Genomic DNA, 8,116 nt, shown 5'->3' on the forward strand with positions numbered 1-8,116 from the left:
TTTTTTACCAAGTGCTTACAAATAATCACTTGGATGTGTATAGACGTATTTGAACATGAAAACGAAACACGTGAACTAAACATGTGACGGCCCGGCATGGCCAGGTGGTTAGGGCGCTCGACTCGCAATCTGAGGATCGCGGGTTCGAATCCCCGTCTCATCAAACATGCTCGCCCTTTCAGCCGTGAGGCGATATAATGTGACGGTCAATCCCACTTTTCGTTGGTAAAAGAGTAGACCAAGAGTTGGCGGTGGGTGGTGATGACTAGCTGCCTTCTCTCTAGTCTTACACTGCTAAATTAGGGACGGCTAGCGCAGATAGCCTTCGTGTAGCTTTGCGCGAAATTCAAAAAACAAACAAACAAGGATGCCTATAGGCCAAGTAACGACTACGTTTAAAGCTCCGCCAGTAGATAAGAATCTTCGATTTTATATTATCCTTCTACTTAAAATCTTCATTAAGTTCGTGTTTTGAAGTTTCCTTGATGATAAATTATTATTAGAAGATTAGCTGAAAATATTGAAGTTTTAAGAGTGGTAATTTATCACTTAGCATTACCCTAGGTGTGGGCGAAATAGTCAGTGTTAATAAAGTATTTAAAAGTACTAATAGTAATACCGTTTTCTAATGAAATGTCGCTGGTATAAATTTACTTATTTTACTTATTTTGCACTTGTTCTTAATCTTGTTTTGATAAGTTTACAAAACATTATTCTATGAAATCACGAGCTGACTGTGAACTTAGGGTGTCGCTTTAATACACATGGTTATTCTCAACGTAAAGCTTCTTAGCAGAATCATTGAAAACTTATAAAAGCAGAAAGTGTATAAGGTGGGTTTCGTTTTCACTTATCAATCTGTGTTGCTACCGAAATTTAAAGCTGTTGTTTATCTACTAAGATTTCAGCATTATTGCACTGATTAGTCACTTACTCCACTTATTTGCAAATGCAAAACAGATCCGCCCTGTGATGTTTGATGTAATTGTTTTAGCTCTATAAATGGAAAGATGTGGTCGTATCGTGGTTAGTCAGCAAGAACGTTAAGATCAAGAATATCTTCGTATTTGCAAGGGACATGATAATAGGAGCCCACATAGCAAGTGTCTTTAACAGAAACCGTTCCTTTTAACCGATTGATGAAAGTAGTTTATTGTAAGAAAGTATGTACAGTGGCAAACAAAAAGGGATTATGTCTACTACTAGGATAAACTGGTTGTTAACCACTGGCCTGTGATTGAAGACGATTAATAGGCTTGTAAAATGAAACAGGCGCATTGAACTCTATTCCAACCGAGATGCGAATATCCTCAAACCGTATGGGAAGCAAAGGCTTGTGGTTACAGTAATCATTGTTTCAAAAGTCCGGTATTGATGCAATTGTGTATACTAACACATGATCAGGCCTTCTAAATGTCATTTATCAGGATACTAAGACTGAAATTCTACATGGCTTTCGAAAGGTACCATAAAAATCGATGTTTGTTGTTGTTGTTTTTACATCCTGAGTAATTTCTTTGTGTACGGAAATTAATTAATGCCACTTTAATAAACAAAGCTGTTTGAAGCACGCATGGAGCCATAAATAGTAAGCATACACGCTTTTATTATGTGAAATGTGGCAATGATAACTGATCTGTTTGCATGGTGATAACCAAAGTGCACATTCGTATGCTAGTTGCTACATATTGTAACAATATAAGACTAGAAAAACTTCAAAAATAGTCAGTCTTATAAAAAGACAAGTTCTAAAGTAGCAGAAAGAAACGACAAGATTCCATATTAACCGATATACTTGAAAAGCCATATACATCTTTGTTGTTGATGTTTTGTTTTTCGGTATAAATCTACTCAGCGAATTATCTGTACTCTATCTACCATAGGGAATCAAGCCCCGAACGTTAGCATTGTAAGTATGTAAACTTACTGCTGAGCAATCGGGTAACACGTGAAAAGCAACTGGTAGTAAAAACTTCAAGAAAGAAACTTATCAAGGAAATGTTTATTTCTTTTGCTGTGGACGGCACATAAAAGATAAAAAGAAAGAAAACAAACGTTCAAAACAGCAGCCAGTTTTGGAAAAACATGGATTCAGTGTATGAATTATAAACAGTAGTCCTATCTTGAGTGCACTGAGGGAAATCCATCCTCTCCTGATGGCCAAAATGGTTTCGAAGAGCATGGTAACAACTTTACTGTAGCTTTTATTAAAGATTCGGTAGTAAATAAATTAGTTAAACTTTCTTGGGTGTTTTACTTCGTGATATAAGAGAATATTTTGTTATAATTGAGAGTGAAGTTTAATAAATAAGTAAAAATAAAACTTTCTATATTCCCGCTCTTAATTAACATCAGGCAATGTAAGACCAGAAATTTTATTTTCATCGTCTTAGCTTTATTTGTATCTTTCTAAACTAAAATCCTTTTTTTACTCCATTAAAACCTCTTTTTGTAATGTGCTCGCTAATAGGACATTTTCTTTGCGTTTAGGCGGATCAAAGATTCCTAAATTATTTTCCTTTATATTTGTACAACCTTTCTTTCCGCTAAAAAATAAAAACAGTTGATTTTATTATAATAACACTGAGTTTTTAGATATATGTTTTTAAAACAACAAGGAGAAGAGGTTTCTATCTTTATACGTACATACTGCAGTCATACGTTCCTCACACCACTGCGTGACACGGTTTCATACAAGGATGCGTTTTAGCTGTATGTTTTCACATTGATTTTGAAATATATTAGTATTTTTTTGTTAAGTTACGTACAGTAATACTGATACATCAATCGCCTTCACCATCAGACCACTTATATAAATACTGGTGAAATAAGTAACCATAGTATTATAGTTAGGGCGAGATGATACTGAATTATAAAAATCTAGCTTTTCTCAATCCAACGGTTCAAATACACACTATTTTGAAAAGTTTTACTTGTGAGTACCCTAAAGCACAAATTCAAAATTTAAAACTGTGATTTCGGACATAATTCTTACAAATTTCTTGACTTCCTTTTTCAATATATTGTTACTGTTATACAAGATCGACAAAAACGTTTGAACAGTTTGATTCTTTTTCTGTAAAAGGATTAGTGATGTAGGTACCTTATTGTAAACGTCTTTATGTATTGTACTGTTTTTACTAAAGTACAAAGCCGAGTTTTTTCTTGAAGACGATGTGATCACTAATGGTATCTTCGAAAAAATAACTAACCTTATTACACTTGTCCCTTCTATTTAAGAAAAGCGAATTTGCCAGTGTTTGAGAACAGACCACATAGAAAAAAGTAAAAAATTAACAGTCCTTATGAAACTAGACTTAATAGAATACGTTAATTTTTTTTTCTGTTTATACATTGAGACTGTCGTCATGTCGCCAAATTCCTTTTGTCATTTCGAATTATAGTACATCTTTTTCAGTGCAGATGCTCCCCCCCCCCTAAATGGCACAGCGGTATGTCTGTGGACTTACAACGCTAGAATCCGGGTTTCGATACAATTACACACAAAATCAGTGTACATTATTGTAATATAATATACAAAACTAATTCGGCACGACATTAGCGCGACCCTAGTGGTCTCAAAGCGAAAATCAGACATTTAGCTTTCGTTTGCATTTCATTAGAAGTGTGACACATTATTCAGTTATTCCTACTCTATTTATGAGAAATTTAGACAGATGGTAAGGTGTTGTCAAGTGTTCTAACAAGTGATTAACAGATTTGGCACTTGGACCTACTAAGGACGTTTTAAAAAGAGGCTAGAAATAAATTAATGAAGTCAAATAGGAACGGTAAATATTTATTGTAAGTACCAAACATAACTATTTGTTATTTTTTTTAATTATGCACATAGCTACACAAGGGCTATCTGTGCTCTGCCCACCACGGGTATCGAAACCCGGTTTCTAGCGTTGTAAGTCCGCAGACATACCGCTGTGCCACTGGGGGGGGGGGCAAACATAACTAGCAAACCTTCATAACTAATAAGACAAGACAAACCGCAAGAAAATTAAGCATATATACATATATATTCATAAGATAAAATACTTGTTTAATCAAGTTATTTGTTTTATTTAATTTCCTTCAAGATACACATCGACTTCTTATGACTCTAGGTATTATTTTTTTAACATGTTATTATTATTTTTTAAACTAGAAAATTAAGCACATATATATATATATTCATAAGATAAAATACTTGTTTACTCAAGTAGTGTTTTATTTTCTTGTTTAAGGGACTAAAGGTAAAATAACCATGTAAATGACGCAAAAACGAAAGAAAAAAACGCAACTTTATGTAAATTGAAATATGTTTCGCGAACTTTACAGTTTGTTCAAACTACAATGCAGCTGAGTTATACATGTATTGTTAAAGTAACGCAGAACAAAATAAAGCGTAGGTGTTCAAGTACAACAACTTTGTCTTTGTATTTTATGTACTTAGGCCTAAGTTCGAATATTTAATTTAAGAGACTAGCTAGTAGAGTTTAGGTTTAGAAGAATTTTGAGCGTAATGCGATACTTAGGTGAATCAGATCGAGACAAATAGCTATAGTAGCAAGGCGCTCCCATCCCACGGGTCCGGAAATCGATCTTTTCCCGAATAATAGCTCGCAAGTTGTTTGTTTTATTTAGTTTTCTTGAAAATACACATCGACTTCTTATGACTCCAGGTGTTTTTTTGAACATGTTATTTTTTAAAAAAAACTAGAATTGTAAAGCAAATGTGGAATAATGTATGAATTACAATCTACATTCCGATTACTACTTCTGTTATGAACAAACTTGTAGCCTCACCTAAAGGCGTGGTTTCAAGTTGTAGCCTCACCTAAAGAAACCGTTCTATGAGGCAACTTTTGTCAAGTAGAGTTGCAATAAATTTGAAGAAGTTTGGGGCATATGTTTCTCAAAATTAAGAATTGTTCTATTCATTTTCTATATCTCGACGAAAGCTTTCAGTCAATTAGGAAACAATAAACAAAATCAGATATTTCAGCACAGAATCTTACAGAGCGAAGCGTAATGTCCTTCTTAAAAATAAGAAAATGTTTTAGGACTGAGAATAATATACTTTTTCAAGAACTTGGATTTTCAGGTATTTAGCTTTATTTTCCGTTTTTAGTTTCTTTGTGTAAAGCTGTAATTTACGTTTTAAGCCACACAATTGGAATTTAACTTTTTATATGAAAACTTTGGGCTCTCTCTTTCTATGATTGATTGTAGAGCACAAAAACAGGACCAGCCAAAAATTATATAAAAAATTCTTTCTCGAGATCTAATGGTTGTTTCTTATAAATAGACCATTGGATATATAATGTTTTAACAGCTAGTTTTGTAAGTTAAAAATACGTAATGTTATTACGTATGTAATATATTAGTAGACATTTAAGCAATTGATCCAACTCTGAATAGGCTCTTATGCAAAATAACCAATTAGTTACAGTGAAAGGTATTAGACGAATTAAAAACAAACAAGAGTTAAACAGAATGTTGTACAGTCGTGTACTCCTCTCGAGCTAAGTTAAGCACACTTCATTATGTATGCTAAATATGTCATATTTAACGAATTATAACACACGATATAACATACAATATTATATAGATATTTTGAACTATTTGTTTTAATTCATAAATTATAGTAGCCTGTAAAGAAATACTTAATCTGAGTGCCTTAGCAAGGCATAGTGGTAAATTGTTTTTTTTTTACATATAAAATATTATATATGTTGAAATGAAAAAATAAGTTTTCAAACTTCATCTAAAATAAGTCAAGTTACTTTTCTAGGAAATTGGTTTGTTATTCCTTGCTGTTTCTAGGGTTTACACGAATACAAAGTTATCATATAAGCTCGTGATCCAAACACACGGAGAAATATATATATATTGGTAGATACGAACTATTTTTTTTTCACTTGTGTTTCTGTGAGAGAACAACATGTTGCTGGAATAGAATTTCAAATGCATAACTATCATCACACTAAACCGATATCTGTTGGAGTACAAACAAAAAGCTTAGCACACGATGATGTTTTTCTACACTACCTGAGGGAACGTAGAGAATGCTGAATCCACATTTATATCATGTTGTTGGTACACTCGCATTTTGTCTCTGTTTAAATGCTTTATTCAGTGTAGGCGAAGAAAACTAAAAAACAGACATCGAAGTCTGGGTTCATAAATCGATAGAAGTTTTCATCAAGACATTAACTTTATTCCTGTCGACCAAACCGTTAGCACTTGTGCCTGTTTCCCTGGATTTCCCCACGTCCTCTACTTCGTAAAGCTAGTTTCTTCAGCCACAACGAAGATGGATAACCCATTAAAAGTCGTCCGTCATCATTGACGTGGAAGTCTTGGTTCCTTTACTGAATTCCGTCAAAAATAAAAACATACTCGCAAATCCCCCACTCTCACTCCAGTTGCCTTGAATATAAAATCTACTTTAAAAGCCCTAGCGAAAACATTTTTTTAATAATCTCTGCAACAAGAAAAGTGTTTTTATTTTCGTCTATATTACGTTCAAAGTTGAAATTGAAATGTGCCTAGCATAATAAAAATTATAGGTATAGCCCTGTGTCTGGAACTCGCTTGGAATAAAATATCTAAAAAAATTTTTGAGTATTTTAATCTGAAGAGTACATTTGTCAGTCACATTCCAAGTACAGTTGTATTTTCCCCCTAAGCGTTCCGTTTAGTCGTTAGTATTTGAGATATTTGTTAACTATTTCAGTAAACATCCTTTCCTAAATGTTTAGCCAAACCAGTAGCTTCGTAATAAAATAAATTAACCTTTTTAAAACATTTGAAAAAAAAATTCAAAATCAACATGCCAAGAAGTTACTGCATAAGAAAAAGTGATGCTGCCTTATCCCTCTGTTAAACAAACAATAATGACGCCATATTATTATCAAATAAAAACACTAGATGGCAACTCTTAATTCTATTCTTTGTTGTTTTTATTTACTTCAAATAAACTTTTATAAAACCAAACTGGCCAATCTTTTATATTAAGATAGGGTTTGCATCAGCATTCTGGTTTCTCATCTGAGGGACTACCTTCATAAAAAGTACTTGACAGAAGATTTAACGAAACCGTTAATTATACGTAAAGAATTAATAACAGAACTACTCACTTTACGCTATTACGTCTCCAGAAATAATTCGCAGAAACAAAAATTACAAACATTATATTAATATCTCAGAGGGAGCATTAGTCTGTAAATTATCCAGCAGCCAATTGCTGTACGATAATCGATAACATTCTAGAAATTCCTGAAAGCGAAAAAGGGACCACATTTCCCAAGCGTTTGAACTGAGGCTTTTTAAGCTAAGCCAATGATAATTGTACGTAGAATCCATGTCTTCTCAGTCTACACTTTAATTTAATAGTATCGGACTACTTCTCAGGAACGTTCATTGAGTCTAGAAAACATAAAATTGTTCTCTTATACTTGCAGCAAAAAATAGTTATAACAAAACAGTGCTAATATTTTCAATGAAGCGTTTCAGCGTACGTAGAAAGTGCATCTGAGATGCCCCCGGTGGCACAGCGGTATGTCTGCGGATTTACATCGCTAGAAACCGGGTTTCGATACCCGTGGTGGGCAGAGCACAGATAGCCCATTATGTAGCTTTGTGTATAAATTCAAACAAGCATCTGAGATACGTTGCAATTCTTTTTTATGTGTGTGTGTTCAAACCATTATTCCTTTATACCATGTTATTGTGATTGTCTCAAATTGTTTGTTTGGTTTACAAAAGTTTTTACAGTATAGTACCTGAAGTTTCAATTGTAGTTGTTACAAGTTTTATTATAATTATATATTTGACTCATAGTAAATTTTTATTGCAAACTAAGCAGGTGTTTATTATATGTCTCAAGTTGAAATTGATATTACCGTAGTTTTCGGAATATAAGACGCACCTTTATTTTGAAGACAAAGCTTTAGGAGAAAAAAAAGCTACAGTCGCATTTGAAAGGTTTTTATTGAACAAAAATTCAATTTGATACTTTAAAAATTAGTACATATTTTTTCTAAGCACAAAATAGCTCAAAACATCAAAATACCGTACATCAAAAAAAGGTTTACTGTTATTTAGTTTGGTTGAAAACCTA

The sequence above is a fragment of the Limulus polyphemus genome, unplaced genomic scaffold, assembly GCF_000517525.1.
Source record: "Limulus polyphemus unplaced genomic scaffold, Limulus_polyphemus-2.1.2 Scaffold0, whole genome shotgun sequence".
NCBI classification, from domain to species: Eukaryota; Metazoa; Arthropoda; class Merostomata; order Xiphosura; family Limulidae; genus Limulus; species Limulus polyphemus.